The sequence below is a fragment of the Gadus macrocephalus genome, chromosome 5 (assembly GCF_031168955.1).
Source record: "Gadus macrocephalus chromosome 5, ASM3116895v1".
In the NCBI taxonomy this organism is placed as follows: Eukaryota; Metazoa; Chordata; class Actinopteri; order Gadiformes; family Gadidae; genus Gadus; species Gadus macrocephalus.
In genome coordinates, this window is record NC_082386.1 from 127,432 (window position 1) to 151,878 (window position 24,447).

General features: G+C 44.8%; 1 long non-coding RNA gene across 1 annotated transcript; it reads right to left on the reverse strand.

Annotated features, from left to right (window-relative positions):
• Nucleotides 1–427: 427 nt before the first annotated feature.
• On the reverse strand, nucleotides 428–1,283 carry LOC132457505 (uncharacterized). The gene is made up of 2 exons (XR_009525692.1): nucleotides 794–1,283; nucleotides 428–551 (listed from the first exon to the last, which is right to left on the reverse strand). It is a non-coding gene; the product is annotated as an uncharacterized LOC132457505 (long non-coding RNA).
• Between the last annotated feature and the right edge of the window lie 23,164 nt (nucleotides 1,284–24,447).

The following is a 24,447-nucleotide window of genomic DNA, read 5'->3' on the forward strand; positions in this document are numbered from 1 at the left end:
CCAAATCGTAGACATGAACCGATTGCTGTCGGTGGACTTAGTGTTTGAATACATTTTCAACTTCCAAATTACTGATGTTTAGTTTTACCATGGAGCACTACTGCCCCTAGAGGTTTTTCAAATTACACTTCCAAATCCAGACGTACATTTTTTGACTCAGTGCTGCCGCCCTTTAGTACGGGAGTACAAATTTCCAACATCCAACTTCAGCTTCCAACATCCAGCTTCCAACTTCCAACATCCAAATCCAGGGTCCAACTTCCAAATTCGAAGGTCCAACTTTACACTTGTTCAATGGTGACACTCTGTCAAAAAGTCCAAATAGGAGGGGGGTCAGTCGAGCTGAATCTTGACTTTCCAAATCGGCTATTAAACCCCATGTTAAATTGGCCTCGAACCTTAACCCTAACCCTAACCTCTCCCCCACCATGTAGAGGAGGCTACAAGGACCCTCTTTGAGGCCCTTAGACCCCGCGGGTACTCCAGACGCTTTCTCCGTACCATCAAACAGGAAGTAGCCGCTCTCTTCCCATCTGACCGGGCCAACTTCTCTGGAAAGGACAAAAACATAGATCACCAATTAATTCCACTTGTTACCACATTCTCCCGTTCATTAGGCCCCCTTCATCAAGCCATCAGACAACATTTCAACACTGTTAAACTCCAAACCATTCCACTTGCACCCTTTAAGGTTATTATGGCCTATCGCCGCAACAAAAATCTAAAAGATATGCTGGTCCATACAGCACTAAATAAAACTATACACACTACCTTGGACCCCTACTTTACTCACCTAAAGTATATCTACAATTTACAATCTGGCGCCCCCATCTGGCAGACCTTCTCGCTGCTTTCTACCAACGTTGTCTATGCCATCCAATGCAGCAAATGCAGAGCCATCTATGTGGGTGAAACAGGTGCCACTTTAAAGCAGAGACTTTATCAGCACATCTATCATATTCAGAGGGGGACGGTTACGAAATTATTATACGCCCACTTTGCCATGCATGATAACTCTAGCTTTTCCCTCTCTGGCCTGGAGACCAATCTAGGTTGGACTCTGGTCCAGAGAAGGTCAGCTGAGAGGAGGTGGATTTTTAGACTCGGATCTACCGCTCCGATGGGCCTGAATGATGGTGGTCCCCGCCGGGCCCCCCCAGTAACTCATGTGTGAAGTCCTCGTATGTGCTTTTACCTGCATCCCGACTACCTGCTCAGGCGAGATATACACACTTGTCCCTGTCGCCTATAACAAGAGATATTGGTGGATTCATACTCTGTGGGGTCTTTGACCTTTGTCCCGACACGTCTCTTCCGGGCAGCGGCCTTCTCAGGCGAGACATACACACTTGTCCCTGTCGCCTAGAAAAGGAGATAGTGGATTAAGAGTGAGGTTTGTGTTGGGGTTGTCTCCTCCATCTCTTTCCCTGACCATAACCTCTCCATCCTCTTTCCTAAACATAACCCTCCCCTATATCCTTTTCCTTAACATAACCCCCTTCATTCTCTTACCTAAACATAACCTTTTTCACCCCATTCCTAACCTTAACCTTATGTTACAGCTCTTCCCCCTACCCCAACTATTTAGTCTTATTCATTGTTTTATTTTATTCTATTATTATTATTATTTTTAAGCCAAAGTTATTATGTTAATATATTTGCTTGTGCCCGTGCCATCCACTCTCCCATGTGCCGCTGTGCGGCACATGGTTGAGTGCCTCCTACTCAACCTAACCTTGCCAGAGCCTAGCCATATCATTTTAACTTTATGCTTGATTTATTCACATGCTTTTTTCTTTTGTAGTACCTTTAAAGTGCCTTGGTCTACTCCCCTTCCTGGTAGCTCTCCACTCTCCGGCCCCTCCTCCTTGCTACATCCTGGTCCCGGATTTATGGAACCTACCCATTGGACAAACAACAAACCATCACTAATGTTCAATCAACTGATTCATATCACCTGTTCTTACATACCCTATATATGCTCTTTCTTTTTTCTTGTCTTGTATCCTGAAGCCGAATAGGTGAAACGTTAGGAACACATTTCTTTCTGTATCTCTTTATCAATGCAAAAGAAACTATTTAGGTAAATTGTTTTCTTTGCTGTATGCGGAAATTTGGTACTTATTCTTTTATTCTTTTATATTTTTTACTTTGAGGTTTTTTTCACCTTTGTTGGTGTGCAACCTCTTTTTTTAGCTCATATTTCTGGATCCAATAAATATCTATTTTTTTTAACTGCTCTTGGATTTTTACTTACCCAAACCTACCAACGACGTCGAGTGGGGTTGTTTTACCCTCTCCTTTTTTCCTGGTGGTCTATTGGGCGGTGAGTACCCCAACATCTGCCTGATCAGTTCAAGAGTTTTTTCTAAAGTGTTTATACACGAAAGACTTTGGGAAGCTAACACGGAGAAACAACAAATACCCACTCCTGCCTTCCTCGCTCTGTTCTCAACCTAGAGGAGAGTGTGGTCGTCTGTGTGTGTTTTTTGGACGTGGATCTGTGTATACACATATATACACTTGTATGTATGTGTGTACGCTGAAGACCGACCCAACATTTCCACCAACCGGTCCTACTCTACCTGCCCTTCCTCCCTTGAACTATTCTTTAATTGCCTATTTGGAATTACCACCAGCCCATAACCACCAGTCAACCAACAAACATTTTTTGTTTCCTGACCTGCTCCAGCTAAAACAACCCATCAACCTACTGGACCTACATCATCTTACCAACCTTTTACTATTGATTTATGTCTAGTTATTCTATATTCTGACTCCCATGTTACATTTGTTTTTCAAAGCAAATTTCAGTTTAACCTTATTTTATTTTACATTTTTCTCTTTTATTTTCTCTTCTGTTTTCCCTCTACTCTCCTTTTTCTTTTACTCCAACCCCCTCCCTCGTTGTCTTATTCTTCTTAGTAATTAGTCTGGGCCCCCCCTTCAATATGGCAAACTCTTTCAAAAATAGGTTTAGCCTATTGGGTACCTATAACACAGTGCCACAGAAGCCTCCACCTTCCAAGGTTAATCCTATTGGGACAGACACTTTAAACAATTCAGAATTTGTACTAAGTAAAACTTATTTTAAACTTTTACAAGCAATCCACCATATTGAAATTCTGGAAGAAGCCCTTAGAACAGGGGTCCCCCCATTGGGGATGGCCAGAAAGGTTGCCTACCTCACAGCCTTCATCAAACCGGCGGCACCAGACGAGATTGTCTTATCTGAAATTAAGAATAATACCATTGAATGGTTGAACAATAACTTAAGGACTTTAACAAAACACTATAATAGAATTCAAAAGGATTCACCCTTGACCCTGAGCATATTTAGTGCAGAGGCCCTTGAGAGAGCTCTTAGATGGGCCCGCCAAAGATACGGCAGAGGCCTGACTCCCTCATCCATCATTACACTTCGCTCATTATTAAACAGTCCTACCATTGATCCATTACCACCTGTTGCTCCGTTGCTCATCTCGGACCACACAGCCTTCCCACCACTTCCTACACGACCCCCAACAGCTTCATTTCCCTTTAAACACCGCAATACACTCATCCTACCTTCCAGGCCTTTACCTATTCCTTCTCTTCTCTCCCTCCCACCATTTTCTCTTGGTTTGATCCGACACTTTCCTCCTACTTCTATGACTGCACCAGCCCCTCAGCCACCATGGAGAGGCTACCCTCCTCTACCACAACGCCTCCCGGTGGTTAGACCACGTCCACCTCCGGTCACTTTACCAACACAGACCAACCCAACTGACACCATTTCTTTAACTTCTGTAAACCACATCCCAGTGACCCTCTCTAAGCCTTCTACACCAGGTCCTGAACCCTCAATAACATCCCTTACCTCTTCAACCCCCAGACCCAATCGTCTCTCCCGCAGGAGGAACCAGACCCAGGGTCGGCTTCACCCTTTGAGCCTTCCTCTGGTGTCGTTCCCGATGCTTCCTCCTCTGACGAAGGAGATGACTTTGCCAGTTACTGAACAAATTAGTACTGACCATTGTAAAACAGAAAAACAACCCAGCCTGCGTACCTTCTCTGCCGAGATTCACCCTTGTCCTCTTTCACCTCCTTTGGTCCCTCCGGCAGATGGTGTACCTACCACGACAGGGGAAGAACCTAACATCTTATCGTCCCACCAGGCTCCATCTTTTCTTCCCAACTCTTCCCTTTCTTCCTCCCCCTCCTCTCTCTCTCCCCCATTGCGCCTCCCCTCTCCATCTGAGTCATCGTTGGATGATCAGTCCGGGTCCCCTTCTCGCAACGAGCCCCGCGTTCACGCTTACACTAACCGTAAGGCCTCCGTTTGGTCCCTTCCCATTAGGCAACCCATCATAGTTATGGGTGATTCAAATATCGCCCGTATACCCAAATTTAAATTTAGCGGTATCCAGGCGGACAGCTACCCAGGAGCTACACTTGGACACCTTACGGCTATCCTGCTTAAGCTTACATCTCCCAGACTAGATACAAAACTGATCCTGTTCTCTATAGGTATTAACAACTGCCTTAGAGAGCAGACGGCACTCACCATTACTAAAGACATGCGCCAATTGATCAGGGTCGCTAGAGAGAGGTTCCCACAGGCCCGTATTGTTGTCCCACTGCTGACCGTTTCTATTAGGTTATCCACCGGCCAACTTCGCTGCGTTAAGGCCTTCAATACCTTTGTGAGAGAAGGCATAGAGTATGTGGACTCTCACTCTGGTTACCTTAACCAGTTATCTTTACTTAAATTTCAAACCACGCATGACAATATTCACTGGACTCCGGAGACCGGGAGACTGATGATGGAGGACTGGTTGACTCAACTGGATTTATAGTTGGGTCGCCAGTCGCATTGTCGTTCTCTCCGGTCTCCCTTTCCAATGTTACTAATCTCTCTGCCTTTCCATTGTCCCTATTAGAACTCGAAGTCCTTGAACGTGGCCTTACCTTCATTCCAACACCGTCACTTCCTGACCGCGACCTATTGAGGCGAGACATACATACTTACCACCGACGCTTAAAAATCTTGGATTATTTTGAATTTAATACAGATTATTCTTACTTACCGTTTACCATACCGTCCATGTGGGAGCCAGCCTTGGACTCCGTCTCGTCACCTTTACGTGACCTTATTGACCACGACCTCCGGTCCTTTCGTGACCTCCGACCCCGACGTCATAAAGGGGAGGGCAACATCAACATCCGGCAACAGCAGGCTCTCAAAAACCTAAAATCTCGACAGGAGATTATTATCAAACCGGCAGATAAAGGTGGCCAAATAGTACTTCAAGATCGTACCAATTATGTTTTGGAGGCGATGCGCCAACTTCACGACACTACCTATTATCGCCCTCTTACTCAGCCGATGTTCTTAGAAACACAAACAATAGTCAGAAGTCCAAATGAAATGAAAAGGCTACGTCTTATAACATCAAGACAAGCTAACTACCTTTATGGCCCGGATCTTCCTCGCGCTAGACTATTTTATCTTCTTCCAAAGATTCATAAGGCTGCAGAGAGCTGGACTGTCCCACATCTGGTCCCTCCGGGTCGTCCTATTGTTAGCGACTGTGGTTCTGAGTCCTATCACCTGGCAGAGTTTATAGATTACTATATAAATCCTCTGTCCCATTCACATTCCAGTTACGTCAAAGACGTGTATACATTTGTAAATAAATTGAAACATTTAAAGGTCCCTGAGAACACGTTCATCTTTTCTATAGACGTTGATTCTCTCTACACTAACATTGACACCCTTCTTGGTCTAGAGGCTGTTAAAAAAGCATTAGAAGCATCACCCGACTCATCTCGCCCTGATTATTTTATTTTACAGTTTCTACAATTTACCCTTACCCGAAATGACTTCCTGTTTGACAAATCTTTCTTTCTTCAGATATGTGGTTGCGCTATGGGCAGAAAATATTCACCAGCCTATGCAGATATCTATTTGGCTGACTGGGAAGAATCAGCGTTTCTCAAGTGCCCGTCACGCCCGCTCCTATACTATCGTTATCTCGATGACATTTTTGGTCTATGGGACAAGTCGGAAACTGAGTTTAATCACTTTATTCACATCCTTAATTCACACCACCCCCGCATTACTCTTAAACACACCCTTCATCTCCAGCAGGTCCCCTTCTTGGACACCATAGTCTTCTTTTCTGAAATCATAGATGGTTACAAAACATTAGGCACTAAAGTATACTTTAAAGATACTGACAGACACTCTTTATTATTTAGCAGCAGCTACCATCCCCGACACACTTTTAGTTCCATTATTAAATCTCAACTTATCCGCTTTCATCGTATTTGTTCTCTCCCCGACCATGTAGAGGAGGCTACAAGGACCCTCTTTGAGGCCCTTAGACCCCGCGGGTACTCCAGACGCTTTCTCCGTACCATCAAACAGGAAGTAGCCGCTCTCTTCCCATCTGACCGGGCCAACTTCTCTGGAAAGGACAAAAACATAGATCACCAATTAATTCCACTTGTTACCACATTCTCCCGTTCATTAGGCCCCCTTCATCAAGCCATCAGACAACATTTCAACACTGTTAAACTCCAAACCATTCCACTTGCACCCTTTAAGGTTATTATGGCCTGTCGCCGCAACAAAAATCTAAAAGATATGCTGGTCCATACAGCACTAAATAAAACTATACGCACTACCTTGGACCCCTACTTTACTCACCTAAAGTATATCTACAATTTACAATCTGGCGCCCCCATCTGGCAGACCTTCTCGCTGCTTTCTACCAACGTTGTCTATGCCATCCAATGCAGCAAATGCAGAGCCATCTATGTGGGTGAAACAGGTGCCACTTTAAAGCAGAGACTTTATCAGCACATCTATCATATTCAGAGGGGGACGGTTACGAAATTATTATACGCCCACTTTGCCATGCATGATATCTCTAGCTTTTCCCTCTCTGGCCTGGAGACCAATCTAGGTTGGACTCTGGTCCAGAGAAGGTCAGCTGAGAGGAGGTGGATTTTTAGACTCGGATCTACCGCTCCGATGGGCCTGAATGATGGTGGTCCCCGCCGGGCCCCCCCAGTAACTCATGTGTGAAGTCCTCGTATGTGCTTTTACCTGCATCCCGACTACCTGCTCAGGCGAGATATACACACTTGTCCCTGTCGCCTATAACAAGAGATATTGGTGGATTCATACTCTGTGGGGTCTTTGACCTTTGTCCCGACACGTCTCTTCCGGGCAGCGGCCTTCTCAGGCGAGACATACACACTTGTCCCTGTCTCCTAGAAAAGGAGATAGTGGATTAAGAGTGAGGTTTGTGTTGGGGTTGTCTCCTCCATCTCTTTCCCTGACCATAACCTCTCCATCCTCTTTCCTAAACATAACCCTCCCCTATATCCTTTTCCTTAACATAACCTTTTTCACCCCATTCCTAACCTTAACCTTATGTTACAGCTCTTCCCCCTACCCCAACTATTTAGTCTTATTCATTGTTTTATTTTATTCTATTATTATTATTTTTAAGCCAAAGTTATTATGTTAATATATTTGCTTGTGCCCGTGCCATCCACTCTCCCATGTGCCGCTGTGCGGCACATGGTTGAGTGCCTCCTACTCAACCTAACCCTAACCCTAACCCAAAGATCATGTTGATCGTTTTCCAATTTTTATATTTCCTATTCACTCCCAAGAGTACAGACAATTCCCACCCCCGATCCACCCAGCAGTCTCCCACACTGCACCCTCCCAGCAGCCCCTTGATTTTTCCCCAGAATTCTGCTAGCTCGCAACAATGCACAAAAATATGATTAACATCTTCATCCCCCCCTTTCACACACCATACACGTCCTCCCATACACTCCCCTGTGCATTTGGTGCAGGATGATGCATGTGAAAATCCTCCTGTGCCTTATCTTGAAATCAAGATCGAATATTGCATGCGGTGTGTGCGGTATGTTAATATACTTCCACAAAATGTTGGGTGTAATGTCCGGATATGTGTCTGCCCATTTACTCTCGCATGTGGGTTTTTGCACTCTATGTGTCAATGCATGCTTATACCAAATCTTTGTTGTGACATCAGCAATGGCGTGTGTCTCCCCCCCCAGGCAGCGAGTTTATTTTTTGCAGGGTGGTAGCGGGAAGCTTGTGAATATTCATGAGGGAACTCATCCCTCATTGGCTGGGACTTGGCTCGCTGGGACTTTGTCAGAGGGCTTGTGAAAACAGAGGGCTTGTGAAAATCACGAACGCAAATAAATGAAACGTTATAAATCAACACAAATCATTGTATCAATAGTGTGACACATGTTATACAGTAGTTGTTTTTAGACGAGTTAGCATTACGAGCTAACGTTTGTTTTGGCACTTACAGAAAGGTAGCTATAGAGTTGCCGTGTAGGAGGTGGATTGATAGGTGAAAATCAATATTAAAATTCATTTAGCCCTACGCGAAAATATTCTATGGATAGGCCTACCGATTTTATGGCCCTTCTTTCTATAATGTATTGGTTGTGGGGTGTGGCAGAACCACTATAAACAAATATCAGAAATCATACGGTTTATTCTTATCCATCTACACCTAACCTCCAGCAGCTCCATCTCCTCAAAGTTGACATGGGTCTGGCAAATGTTGCAAGCTTTAATAAATCCTGCCATTATGCTCACTACTTCTAGAAACAGAACAGAATGGAATCTTAATGGAAATATCAAGACATGGATGGACAACAATTAGAAAAAAACAACTTGGAAACAATCACCAGCTGCCGAAAGCACTGCGATGCGCTATACATAACGTTATAACTTTATTTACTACAGTAGCCCAGGCTGTGACACATAGGCCTAACAGTTTCACAGGGGCTTTTAGACGAGTGAGCTAACGTTTTTACTTACAGAAAGGTAGCTATAGAGTTGCCGTGTAGTAGGTGGGTATCATGTGTCACATTATTCGTGTTGATTTATAACAACGTTTAATTCATTTGCGTTCGTGATTTTCACACAAGCCCTCTGACAAAGTCCCAGCGAGCCAAGTCCCAGCCAACAAGTCCCAGCCAATCAGGGATCAGTTCCCTCATGAATATTCACGAGATTCCCGCTACCACCCTGCAAAAAAAAAAATCGCCCCCAGGCACAGGGAGATTCCCACCGCATCATCCTGCCCAACCCTCCCCTTATTTCTAAACCCGTCCCCCCATTCACTCATCACACACTCTTCCACTCTCTCCAACACTTTCACAATCACACCTCTCCTATATGTTATCCCCTTCTCTCTCACTATCCTAATCACTCTTTCTTTATCCCATCTCCCTCCCCTGTCGACTAGATCTCCCACCCGCTTCAGCCCCGCCCTCTCAAGAGCCACGCTCTTGATGACCCCTCCGCCCCCCTGTTTAAAATATGGGCTGGAGAGGAACGGCAGCCTCATCACAGACGCTCTTGACTCGCATACGAGTATAGTCTTATCAAAAAGCAGGAACCACGCGTTGAGCACCTCCTGGAAGAACCGCGGCAGATGTGCATATGCCGCTGCGTTCTGCATCTGCAACAAATTGTCTTTACTTAAAGGGGTAGTTCGGAATTTTGGACATAGGGCCTGATTCCCAAGTGAGCATTGGTATTCTATATCACTGGAGACAGTTTTCAACACATTTCATACAGTCCTTCTAGTTGCAGAGTTCGCTCGTGCTAGGTTAGCGCAAGTCAACGGGCAATGCTAGCCTGCTATTAAAAACAGTCTTACCCACTCCACAGTACACCCGAGGTAAATCAATTATAACGACAGACTATAAATCCAAATGTCTGTTTATAGAATAATGTTAGAAATAAAACCAACCTTGCATTGCATTTTGAGGGAATTGCGGGTCTCAGCAGCAGTGTTTATATTCCTGTACGTAGGCTACGGCAGCGGCGGACTGATACCTAGGTTACCTGCCGCTGTCATTGCTACAAACGCAGAGTACAGTGAACGAAGGAATTCTATAAGCGTATTCAATTAACAAGATATGCCCACGTTTGGAGGAGTTAGCGATGCATCTGCTTTTGAAGACGATTATGAGGAATTTGTTGTATCCAACGAACCGTACATGTACGAGCCGGTGTTTTGATGTCCAAGCCAGCAGCAACAAGCCACAGTTGAGTCCTTTCTGGATCTCGCACTGGAAATTGGTGGAAACTTTGTGGAGCCCATCTGTACCGTTTATTTCTACAATTTCTAAAAGCACACTGAACCATCATGTTGCCTAGTCGTTCAATTGCGCTTCTGTCCCTCGCTTCTCTGTTTACGTTCTTCTGTCGTGATTCGGTTACAAACCTAACCAGCGCATAGTAAAATTCCACTTCTGCTGAGAGAGTAGTCCCTCGATGATTCATGCGATACAAGGTTAGTTTTATTTCTAACATTATTCTATCAACACAGACATTTAAATCTATAGTCTGGCGTTATAATTGATTTACCTCGGGTGTACTGTGGAGTGGGTAAGACTGTTTTTAATTGCAGGCTAGCATTGCCCGTTGACTTGCGCTAGCCTAGCACGAGCGAACTCTGCAACTAGAAGGACTGTATGAAATGTGTTAAACTGTCTCCAGTGATATAGAATACCAATGCTCACTTGGGAATCAGGCCCTATGTCCAAAATTCCGAACTACCCCTTTAAGAGACCAAATGTGCTCAGCCACTGGCTGAAGTGGCCTTTCCAGGCCGCCTCCCGACTTGCATCCCTAAATTTACCTATCAATTTAGTTCGTAACTCAGTTCTTTTTGCGAGTACGTCCATCAATCCTAGCCCACCCTGATCTTTGACCCTTATCAGCGTTCTATGCGCAATACTGGCTGCTTTGCTCCTCCAAATAAAGTCTCTAACGACTTTTGCAATCTTCTGCTCAGCCCAAGTCGGAAGCGCACAAGTGCTCAAGGCATGGTTCACCTGCGACAACACTAGAGCATTGGTGACGGCCACCCTTCCCCTCAACAGCAGACCCCTAGCCCTCCACATACACAGGGTCTTTTGCATACGCCCAATAACATCTTTCCACGTCAAATCATCGCATTCATTCTCATCACTTCCAACATACACTCCGAGCACTTTTCTTTTATTCTCTACTACTTTGAATCCCCATTTGTTATTTAGATCTTTGTTCCTACCCATCCCCATTATTTCAGACTTTTCCATATTAATTTTTGCTCCTGAAGCTCTCTCATAAGTTTCTATATGTTTCAATACTATATCTACATCACTCTCACTTTTAACCATTACATTAATATCATCCGCATACTGCATTAAACAAATTTTTCCCTTACCTATTCCACACACTCTTTTATCATTAGAAATTAAAGCCGCCAACGGCTCCGCCACCATGCTGTAGAGCAGTGCTGACATTGGGCAGCCCTGCCTCACTGACCTCTTGACATCAAAAGAGTCAGTCAAAACACCGTTACACTTTATTTTGCTCTTAGCCCCCCCATAAAGCAATCCCACCCACCCCCTTAATTTAGTCCCAAATCCAAGTTTCTCTAATACCCTCCCCAAAAAATCCTGATCCACCCTATCAAACGCTTTATTTAAATCAATCCCCAGCCACAATCCTCCCTCCCCTTCCATATCTCTTACTACCTGTTTTATTGTTATTATTGAATCCCCAATGTCCCTCCCCGGAATACTATACGCTTGAGTTTGACCTATTAATGAACCTATTACCTCCCTTATTCTATTCGCAAGTATTTTAGCAATTATTTTATAGTCAGTGTTGAGTAGACTGATTGGCCTATAGTTATCTAGATTTTTGTTATCTCCCTTATTTTTATAAAAAATCGTGATTATGCCTAATCCCATACTCTCAGGGAGCCAGCCTGTTTTCTCTACATGTTTGCAGAGCTTTTCAAACATCGGAGAAATAATTTCCTTAAAGCCCACGTAAAACTCGGCTGTCAGCCCATCACTCCCCGGGCTCTTATTTTTGTTTAGTCCATCAATAGCACTATTAATCTCTTGTACAGTAAATTCACAATCGCACCAAACACTATCCTCCCTACTCAAAGTTTTCTTTAGTGCCTCTAAGGCCTCTTCTACACTATCTTTATCACATGCATCTTTTTTAAATAAACACTCATAATAATCCCTAACTACTTTTAATATCTCTTCCTTATCAGTTATTATTTGACCATTATTATCTAATACTTCCTTTATCTCAGTTTTATTTTGTTTTCGTTTTTTTCCAAACCCAGGAAAAAGGCTGTGCTCCTTTCCCCCTCATACATATATTGCATCCTGCTTCTAATAGCTGCCCCTCTACACTTCGCTACCTCTAAGGCACTCAATTTTTCTTTTAAATCTACATATTTTTCCGTACATATATTACCCTCCTCATCTAACAATTTAATTTCCTGATTTAGTTGTTTTCTCAAATTATCCTCCTCTGCATTTTCCCTTTTCCTTTTTTCTATACCATACCTGACATTTGTTTTTAATTCTCATTTTCCCACCACACACTCATATTCTCATCATCATTCCATTCATCCATCATTCTCTTCAAAAAGAACCCCATACTCTTCACAGACACAACATCCCCCAAAAAGCTGGCATTAAAACACCAAGGCCTCTTTTTAACACTCCCTCCCTCCCCTCCCTCCCACCTCTAACCTAATCCCTGCGTGGTCACTCCAAGTATTATTAATGTATTCCACACTCTTAATTAATTTAACATTTCTACTTTGTACTAACACTAAGTCAATTCTACTCTGTTTAAGAGTATTTGCAACAAGTTGCCTTCTTGAAAAAATCCTTTCCCACGGGTGTAGGACTCTCCATATATCAACCAATTGATTGTTCTCCATTAAATCCCTAAGGGTTCACCTAGTGCTGTCCCCTTTAAATGTATTGTTTCTCGATAAATCAGATTTAGTCAAAATAACATTAAAATCCCCCACAATCATACAATTAGAGTTGCACCACACATTCAAACCAGCCAAAAAAAAACTCCTCTCCTTCTCCTCATTGGGTGCATGTAAATTAACTATTCTAAGTTCCCTCCCCTCATAAGCACAATCAACAACTATCAACCTCCCCTCTAAATCTCTATGAACTAAATTAATCCCCGTTATTTTAGCACTGTTAAAGCAAATCGGCACTCCCCTGGCCCTGGGAGTCCCTTCTGAAAAATAAATCTGGCCTTTCCACTGCTTTCTACTTATATTAAGTAGCTTGTCATCCCATCTAGTCTCCTGCAAACACAGAATATCTGCTCTCATATCCAGTATGGCTTTTCTTTTACATTCGGTTCTCAAACCGTTGACATTCAGAGAAATTATAACCAAGGCCATAAATAATAAAAATAAAATAAGGAAAAAACCAACGAAAAAGAGCCAGCAAGCACATTAACCTTCATTAATTAATTACCAATTCTTGTTCTTCTTCCCACTCCCCTCCGTTTTTTGCATTGCAGACAGCCTTTTTTTCGCCTCCCTTAGCTCCTCCATGTCCATATCACTCCCCGAGCTCCCCTCCCTCACAGTTTCATCAACAAAATCCCCACTCTCCCCCACCTCATCATTGCCCCAAGTCATTTTTAGTACAGTTTTCCCCGTCCCATCCCCAAACATTCTTACCCCTTCCCGTTTTTCACCTCTGCCTCTTACGCTCCTGTCTCCCTGCCGCCGCGGCAGGCCCTCGCTCAGCTCTCCCTTCAGGCCCAGGTCTGCAGACTGGCCCGAGGTGAGCTCCTCCTCCAGCAAAGAGGGGAAGTCTTCCCCCCTAGAGTCACCGTCCTGGTCCATGCTCGCGTCCATGTCCTCATTCTCTCCCTCCTCGTCCTCACCACCACCGTCGTCCGGCGCCCCCGGTTTGCCACTATCCGGCTCGCCGCCGTCCTCCTCCGCCTCCTCTTCCACCGGGCATACGCAGTCTCTCTCCCTCCTCCGGCACGTCTGACATTCTGACAGGGGTGGCGCACTCCCGTGCGTAGTGGCCTTGGCATCCGCAGTTGTGGCAGGTGAAGTCCGGGCACTCACGCAGGATGTGGCCAGGCTGCATACAACTCCTACACACCTTCATTTGACGGTCATGGATCACTCTAAAATATTCAACACCCGTTGCCGTGTTGAACTTCGTGGAGTACGGCAAGGATTGCACAAGCTCATTAAATTTAACACGTACAATCCTTGTTCCATCCGCTATATTTGTCCCCGGCCACATCCTCCTCTTAATGGGCGAGAGCGCCCGGACTCCCCACCCACTTAGTTTATCAAGAATCTCCTCGTCAGATGTATACGCTGGCAGGGTGAGAAAAGACACCACCAGCTCATCATTGCACAGTTCTTTGGCAATTATCCTTGTATTATGGATTTTAAAGCCGTCAAGCAGACGGTCCTTCCCCCTCTCTCCGCACACTGTCACCTCCAGCTTCCCGAGGGCCAGCACCCTACAAGCCCTTATTTCGCCACACACAACTGCCATAGCCTTCATTAGCTCACCTATAGGTATTACGTCCCCGCACTGCTCCACGCATACCGTGAGCCTCCTTTCATATTTGCGCTCCGTCTTCCTTGTCCCGTCCACTGCTTCTCCTCCAGCCACCTGCTCTTGCCTGCCTCCAGCCGCCTTGCCGTTTCCATCTCCCCCGCTCTCTCCTTCTCTCCTTTCTCCTCCCGACTCCTCCGCAATACTCCTTCCTCCTCTCAACCCGCTGGCTTCTCCCTTTTCCTTTCCGTACTCCTCCACCTCACGTCCTGCTCCATTCTCCACCCCTCTAGCTCGCTGCCCGCCGGCACTCATTTCTCCCGGTGGCTTCGCCGAAGCTAGGCCCCGGATCATTCTAGCCTCCACAGTTGCAAAATAACGGAAAGGCTGGAAATATAAGTAACTCAGGGCGATCCCCCAACAGTCTACGACTGCGGGGGACGAAAAAAACACAAAAGAACTGGGTTGTAAAACCAGATAACAGCACACCAAAAACTCTCTCTACACAGGAGCAAACAATTCACCATGCGGCTATCCAAACCAAAACACTACGTACTCCGACACTGTAGGGGGCGCCAGGGTGGTATGGCCGTAAGCAATTAGTGCAGCCGCAAAACCAGGTTTTATACAGTAGCACATAAGGAGTGAGAAAGCTGCTGAGGCTCGACGTTACACTTTTACAAAAACAATCATTAGTTAGATAGAAACGGCAGTAATTGATTCAGTAGGACTCCTTATCCATGTAAACGATCATTGTGACATCTGAATTCATTAATTATCTGCAATACACTGCGTGTGCGTGTGATGTTAAATGTTTGAACCAAGGTTAACGGTTAAAGTGTCAGAACGGTTGGTGATTTTTTGCCGTCCTCCAATGATCTGAAGTGCGCGTGCGTGTTTGTGTTGGTTAAAGTTTAAGAAATGTACAACTGTCGTTTCAGCTCTCTGGTGCTCCCTGCTGGCAGTATCACTATACTGTCATGTTTCACAAAAATAGTTTTGAGAGACGTTGTCAGTCTTTGTATGTTGCTTAAATCCTCCAAAGCGGTTGGCAGTAAACATCAGGTCACGGTAGGTCACGGTAGGCCACGGAGGCAATGAGCTCGAGTTGAAAAAGAAAAAGCTTACAGCACCTGGTATTGCCAGGCGGTCTCCCATCCAAGTACTAACCAGGCCCGACCCTGCTTAGCTTCCGAGATCAGACGAGATCGGGCGTGTTTTTATTTTTTATTTTTTTATTATTAACACAAAATATATACATACACCATCATACATAAATAAAACATAAAACAAATAAAACAAGAAAGATACTTCATCAAACCAAAATAACTACAAACAATACTGGGTTAGCCAGGATGCTTTTGTAAAAACCTTCAATACACTGGCCCCTCACCAAATCAAAAAAGTCATGGACTCAAAACACTAATTAACAAGAAATAAAAATAATCAGTCATCCTGCTGACCTCTTAGCCGCACCTCCAGCCCGTAGGCGCCCCCTTCGACTCATCCGAAATCCAACTCCCCCATCGTCTCCAAGCACAACAAAAGTACTCCCCTCCACAAACCCTCCAAGGAAGTCCTCTTCCCCAACATATCTATGAACCATATTCACATCTCTTCTCATTATACTTTTAAAAACACTCCATACCTCAACTCTCTTCTCCTCATAATGGGCCAAATTCCTCCTGAGCTTGACAGCAAACCTTGCGTGGCTTAAAACATAATTTAACAGATTAACATTACAACCCTCCACCCTACTTGTCACACCAAACAGCCACAACTCTCTCCATTCCATTCTCTCCACAAACCCTCCTCCCCAACATCTGTTTATTAATCCTTTAATTTTCACAAAGTATCCCTCCAACTCACAACATTCAACAAACTCATGCATACACGTTTCCACCCCCACTCCGCACACATCACATTCCTTCCTCACATTCACATCAAACCTACTGATTATTAAATTGTTAAACACCCTGTTGTGCCGCAAAAGGAAATCAAAATCTTCACATTCAATACAGTTCCATTTCTCTCTTAAATTCCTCCATATTCCCCCTACATCCATATCAATCATCACTCTAACCCATACTTTCTCTGCAGCCGGTCTCCTCACTTCTTTCCCTCTTAAACATCTATACATGACTCTCGTTTTCAAACTCTTCAGACTCGCCCTCCTTTCTCCTTCCCCCACATACATTTCTATCTCTCCTTCTCCATTCACCACAGCCTCTCTCTCAATCATCCCAACCCATTCTCTCGGCATACCCTCCTTGATCCTTTCCAACACTCCCTGTGCCGTACCCAACCATATTTCATCCCCTCTTTCCCTCACCTCGTCGACCATTACCTGTGCCCTCATGAACCCAGGTACATACTCATAAACTAAATCCTTCACCTTCCTAACCCCTGCTCTCCAAATCACCCTGTTATAAATTGTGTTCCCTTCAAATGTTATTTTTGGATTTAAAAACACTGGTTGCTCCCATACCTGCTTAACATCCTTACACTCATACTTCACACATTTCACAAACTCTCCCCACGCTCCCAACACCTCCTTATAAAACTCAGACACTCTACTCAACATACCTTTCTTTAGTTCCATATACACTCCGCTCTCTCCACACCCACCGCATTTATTAATTGCTTTCCTTAAAAACACCTTCCATATATGATCCCTCTTGTCCTTTAGATATCTCACCACCATTTTCACCCTAAGTGCTTTCTTTCTCCTTTCTAAATTAATCAATTTTAACCCACCATCCTCATACTCATTTTCCATCACCTCCCTGGCTATCCTAACTCCCTTCCCACCCCACACAAACTCACTCACCATTCTCTCCACCTCCTTCAAAACTCTATCAGGCACATCCAACACATTCATTGCATACACAAGCTTGCTCATTAACAGCGCATTCACAACTGTCACCTTCCCCTTCAGCTTCAACTAGGGTTGCCAACTTTCAGATATTAAAATAAGGGACGCCCACCACGGGCCCGACTCCTGTGGGGCGGGGCGCCCGCAGCAGTGGTATGTTTTATTTTGTGCTGGTGTTTTTAGTAAAGGGTTGATCAAGAAAGGAATTAGTCATACTTAAATCTTGAAATGCTTTATTACCACATAACATTGTCTTATAAAGTGCAGTCAATTAAATCTTGAATGAAATCTCTGTGTGGCGTGTGCAGCAATGAACTTTTAAAATATAAACTAAATAAACGGAGAACTTCTTGTTACTTTTTAAGTGCATAACTATAGGGACTCTCTTTGAAAAATTTTAACTTTGAAACCAGTACAAATAAACAACAAAAACACTTATAAACTTATGTAAAAAAAGAGTGCAAAACATTACTCCTCCCCTCAAAACTGTTACTTCTTTTTCCAATTTTAACTTTGAAACCAGTACAAATAAACAACAAAAACACTTATAAACTTATGTAAAAAAAGAGTGCAAAACATTACTCCTTCCCTCAACATTACTCCTCCCCTCAAAACTGTTACTTCTTTTTCCAGGTGTACTTCTTGTTACGACGCTGAAGTTGGCATCCGATTCGCAGCATCCGATTCGGCTTGAAAACCACTTAGAATCTTCAAATCGGTCCTGATTGAAAACCACTACACCTATACTCTTCAAATCTGGACTACATTATCACAGTGAGGCTATACATTATGTAAAACTTAGTTTCAGATTTTTGAAACCTTTACCCTATTTGTGAAAATGCAATGCGGTCTGGACCCTTAAATGAGCCTGTATTGCATTTTCACAAATAGGGTAAAGGTTTCACAAATCTGAAACTATGTTTTACATAATGTATAGCCTCACTGTGATCATTTAGTCCAGCTTTGAAGAGTCTAGGTGTAGTGGTTTTCAATCAGGACCGATTTAAAGTGGACCAGCTGCTGAATCGGATGCTGCGAATCGGATGCCAACTTCAGCGTCGTCTTCTTGTTACTCCTTGCAGCACTGAGTAACTCTTTGTCTTTCAAAGCGCTGTTGTAAAACTCTGAACAGGACTGCTCAAAGTTGAGAGTGATCAGGAGCTCACTTCTCATGAGCTCTGTGGAGCACCTGTTCCTGCAGTCACTCCATTTGTTGGCCATTCTGGAGAAGATCCTTTCCACACATCCAGTGGATGCTGGGATGCTGTGTCTGGTGATAGACAGCATGTTTGGCAGGTCAGCTACTCGAAAGAGAGCCACCCACCTGGCAGCCACACCTTTGGACTTCCATTCATCTTCAGCATCTTCTTTGAGCCTCTTCAGAATGGGTTTTGCTGTGGAGCATTCATCATAAAGTTCATCCATGTTGACTTTATGAATGAGGTTGAGCTTGGTGGTCACCCTCTCAATGTCAGTAAAGGTCATGGTGCCATGGTGCAGAGAGAGAGGTTGCAGTGAGAACAACCAGTAGTCTTCAGAAAAGTTGAACCATTTCTCAACATATGAGAGTGCTGTGTTGAGGAATGCAGTAAAATCTGCCCTTGCCATGTCAGCATCAAGTGGACGGAGACGCTGCAGCTTCAATTTAGTTAAGTAGCCATAGAACTGTTAATCTCGTCTCTGTGTGAGCTTTTGCTTGAAGTTTTCCATGATGGAATATAACTCAACACAGGTGGTTTCATCACTCTCCAGCTTCTTTACAACTTCCTCAAAGAGAGAGAGGATATTATTGCAGAGAAGAAGGTTGCATGCTGTCCTGTTGCATGCTGTCTGATGTCAGACAGCCCACCGTGCGCCACTGAAAACACTCATATTTTACAACTTGCCTTGTAAACATCTCCACTGACGCTGTCCAGCCAAGGATGTGCGTCTTCCCACTCACGTCCGTACTTCTGCAAGCGTTTACGCTTTTGAGGACGTGGTGGAGTATCGGGTGTAGCGGACATTTTTAAAAGGCGCAGGTTTTGTGAGCAGCGCCGGTGTGTGGTGTCTGTCGCTAGGCAACCGTGACCACCACACGCATGCGCAGACACACAGATGACCGGAGCGGGTCTTGCGTAGATCCCGCCGCAACAATTTTGCTGACCGTAGTATTCCCTGTGTTTTGTTTTGATCATTATTGTTAGATTTAGTATTTGTGTGTGTGACAGACATGTGTATTGGACATTTATGGAAATACGGAACAAATTGCGTCCCGTATTGGTTCAATACGGGACGCAACATTTAACTGCCAAATAAGGGACGATTCCGTATTTTACGGGACGGTTGGCAACCCTAGCTTCAACCCTCTAAGTTTCCAAAACCTTAACGTCTTCCTAATACCATTCATTATCCCTTCAAACTGCATATCTCTCCCTTCTTTATCCTTTATCCCTAAGTTCACACCTAATATCCTAAAATAATCCTTTTCCTCTTTCAATCCTATCTCCCTCCTACCTGCTCTCTCCACACCTACATACATGATTTCTGACTTTTCCATGTTTATTTTCGCCCCTGATGCCCTGCCATACAACTCTACACTACCTAAAACCTCAACTACACTTTCCCTGTCCCTAACTGTAACTGTCGTGTCATCCGCATACTGAAATAATAAACTAACCCGCCCCTCTGGTAACTCTATACCCCTGATCCTATCATTCTGCATTAGTAGTGCCGCTAGCGGCTCTGCCGACAAGGAGTACAGCAGTGCCGACAGCGGACAGCCTTGCCTAACCGACCTTTCCAGTCTAAATGCGTCTGTGACTATCCCATTGATTTTAACGCAACTCACTGACCTGTCGTACATCCTCTTTATCCATCCTACCAACCTGCGCCCAAAACCAAATTTATCTAACACTCTATATAAATAATCATGATCCACCCTATCAAATGCTTTGTTCAAATCTAAACTTACAACTATCCCCCCTTTGTCTCTCTTCATATATTCTATTATGTCCCTAATACTGCTAATTGTGTCTATGTCCCTACCTGGTATACTATATGCCTGTGTGCTTCCCACCACCTTCCCTATTACCTGCTTGACCCTGTTGGCTAACACCCTTGCTAAAACTTTATAATCACCATTCAACATACTAAGTGGCCTATAATTCTGTAGCTTAACCCTACTCCCTTTCTTGTGTATCACCGTTACTAACCCTGTCGACATGCTCAGCGGCATCTCGCCCTTCTCCTCTATCCATCTAAATAACCTCTCTAGCACTGGCACTAACTCCTCCCTAAACTCAACATAAAATTCACCAATTAACCCATCTATCCCTGGACTCGTATTTCTCCCTAACCCTCCTATCGCTTCATTTATTTCACCCGTCCCTATTCCTGTCTCACACATCTCCCTATCATCATCGCTCAACCTGGCTTTCACACTATCCAACACCTGCCTCATACTCTCCTCATCCACTTCTTTCCTAAATAAATCCCTATAAAAATCTTCTACTCTTTCAGCTATCCCTACAAAATCAGTAATCATCTCCCCTTCCTTTCCTTCCACCTTTTCTAAATAATTCTTCTTCTGCTTCGTCTTTTCTAATCCTAAAAAGAATCCTGTACATTTCTCTCCCTCAATCACATATCTGGCCCTACTTCTGACTATTGCACCCATACACCTCCTCTGTTCTATCTCCTTCAGTTCATCCTTAATTCTAATACACTTCCCCAAATCATAGCCTACCACCTCATCCGCTCTCTTTGCCTCTCTAGCTAAATCTCCCTTTAACCTCCTCTCTCTCTCTCTCTGTGTCATATTCCTGCCTCTACTATAACCCATACTCAATTCCTTTATCTCTCCTTTCAAACTCTCCCACCACCTCCCAATGTCCTCCTCATACATTCTCTCATTCTTCCTCCTCAATATACATTCTCTCACTTTCCTTTTGTACTTTTCTTCTCTCAGCAACTCACCATTCATACACCACACGCCTCCCCCTCTCCTCTCAAACCCCTGACCTAAATTAAACCCTAACACCATGTGATCACTGAGCGCAGTAACCTTATACTCAATTCTCCCTATCCTACCTGCAATGCCATTTGTACTTAAGACTAAATCTATCCTACTCTGTTTTAAAACTCCTCTCACCACTTGCCTCCTTGAAAAAACCCTCCCCTCTGGATTCCTTTCCCTCCACACATCTATTAAACCATTGTCTCTCATAACCTCCTCCAACACACCTCTTGACAAGTCATTCCTGAAACACATACTTGCAGACGCATCCAACCTCCCACACCACACGTTAAAGTCACCCACCACCAAACAGTTTTCCACACACATTCCCCCCAATCCCTCAAAAAAAACCTCCTCTCCTTCACCTCATTCGGCGCATACACATTCAACAATCGACATATTTTACCCAAGTACTCAAAAGTAATTCCTATCACCCTCCCATCACCATCATCCACACACTTCGTCACTTTCTCAACCACTCCCCTTTTCACTAAAATTGCTACCCCTCTTGATTTAACACCACCATTATTCACATACATGTCCCCCATCCATTCTCTCTCAACCACCCTCATAAACCTCCTCATCCCAATGTGTCTCTTGTAAACATATTATGTCTGCCTCACACACCATCAAGGTTTGCTGCCTCCTGTTCCTGTCCCTTAGCCCATTAGCGTTAAAATAAGTTATCCTGATCATTAAAAGTATAAATGAGAAGAGATTCCACACGTTATATTATTAATTTGCACTTTTTTTCCCCTTATCTTCTCTCTCCTTCCTCCCCGATGGTCTTTTCCTATTTCCACCCACCACCTCCATGTTTTCCTCCCCACTGTCTGATATATCCGAAGCCACCCACTTCCTACTTTGTTATATCAGAAGCCCTCCACCCAAACTTAATCCTGCTTGCCACCGACCTTCCTCCTCCCTGTCCCACCACAGTCATTCCACTCTTTCCCACGTTCTTCTCCCCTCCTTTCGCTCCCTCACCCACGCTGCTCCGCTCCTCTCGCTCGTCCGTCCCCCTCACCGCACTGTCCGCGCTGCAGCCGTTCTCCTCCCTTTCCATCTCTCCTCCCGTCTCCGTTGTCTCTTCCGCTGCGCTCACGTCCTCTGCCATTCCTTCCTGCTCCTCGTCCTCCTGCTCTCCTTCCCCGCCGACTCCCACGCCACTTCCTTCCGCTTCAGTCGCCTCAGCTCCGCTACCGCCTTCTCCTCCCTCTCCTCTTGGTCGCTCCTCCTCCTCGCCGACGTCCGTCTCCCGGCTCCCGCCTTCTCCTCCTTGTTGCCTCTGTTCTCCGTCTGTGCCACACTCTCTTGCATAGTGCCCCTGTCCATGGCACCTGTGGCATCTGAACTCCGGACAGTCCCTCAGGATATGCCCTGGTTGGATGCACAACCTACACACCTTCTCCTGTCTGTCGTGGATCACCCGGAAGTACTGGGGACCCGTAGCTGTGCTGAACTGCGTTGAATATGGCAACGACCTGACCAAGTCATTAAATTTCACCTTCAAAAACCTGGTCCCGTCTGCAACGTTAGTGCCTGGCCACATTCTCCTTTTGATCGGTGAGGCAGCAGAAACCCCCCACCCCTGTAGCTTCAGAATCACATCATTGTCCGTGGTGTACGCCGGAAGCTCCAAAAACGACACCACTGTTTCATCACTGGTGAGCTCCTTTGCAACTATACTAACCTCCCTTATTTTAAAACCGTCCATAAGTTTATTCTTCCCGCTGAGATGTCCCATTGTCAATTCATACTTTTTCAAACCGGTTTTACGGCACGCCCTCAACTCCCCACACACCTCTCTCGTCGCTCTCATGAACTCCATCACCGTTATTGGATCTTCCCCGATCAGTTCCACACTCACGGTCAGTTCTTTGTCGTATTTAATCTCTTTATCACCAGCCTCTCCTCCCCTCTGGTCTTTCTTTCCGCAGTCTACTTCATCCAAGCCTTTCCCGTTTCCATGATCCGTTTCCATTATGTCCGTCCGCATAATAATCCTTCCCCAAAACAATGGGAGAACTATGTTCCCCCCAAACAGTACCTCACTGTTTGGGGGAGATGTATCAAGAAAAATCAAAAAATAAAGTACTTAAACAAGCATAAAAGGTAGCTACAAACACTCGCCTGCTCTCTGCTCACTTCCTGCTTCCTGCTTGCACACCTGAATGAGATCTGACGAGATCGGGCGTGTTCAGGGTGGTATGGCCGTAAGCAATTAGTGCAGCCGCAAAACCAGGTTTTATACAGTAGCACATAAGGAGTGAGAAAGCTGCCGAGGCTCGACGTTACACTTTTACAAAAACAATCATTAGTTAGATAGAAACGGCAGTAATTGATTCAGTAGGACTCCTTATCCATGTAAACGATCATTGTGACATCTGAATTCATTAATTATCTGCAATACACTGCGTGTGCGTGTGATGTTAAATGTTTGAACCAAGGTTAACGGTTAAAGTGTCAGAGAATGGGTGGTGATTTTTTGCCGTCCTCCCATGATCTGAAGTGCGCGTGCTTGTTTGTGTTGGTGAAAGTTTAAGAAATGTACAACTGTCGTTTCAGCTCTCTGGTGCTCCCTGCTGGCAGTATCACTATACTGTCCTCATGTTTCACAAAAATTGTTTTGAGAGACGTTGTCAGTCTTTGTATGTTGCTTAAATCCTCCAAAGCGGTTGGCAGTAAATATCAGGTCACGGTAGGTCACGGTAGACCACGGAGGCAATGAGCTCGAGTTGAAAAAGAAAAAGCTTACAGCACCTGGTATTCCCAGGCGGTCTCCCATCCAAGTACTAACCAGGCCCGACCCTGCTTAGCTTCCGAGATCAGACGAGATCGGGCGTGTTCTATTTCATCCTTACTGACCGCCAGAGGCGGTGCATTAAGCACTGGATTTATCCGTCTCGCGCATGCACAGTTCGAGTACCTATACCAACAAGGTCACATGTGACCCTCGAGACACTGGATTGGCTATATAGCCCGGTGTCGACAGAGGATCTGTTCCTTTCATCTTCTCGCAAAGACGCATGTAGTTGTACCGCTTGCGGATAGCGTATTCGCTTTTTGAAAAGGATCGCGCTCCAGACTGTGTGCAGCCTCGCGACCAAGGGTCGGAGCAACGGGTGAACTCGTCCTCCAGGGG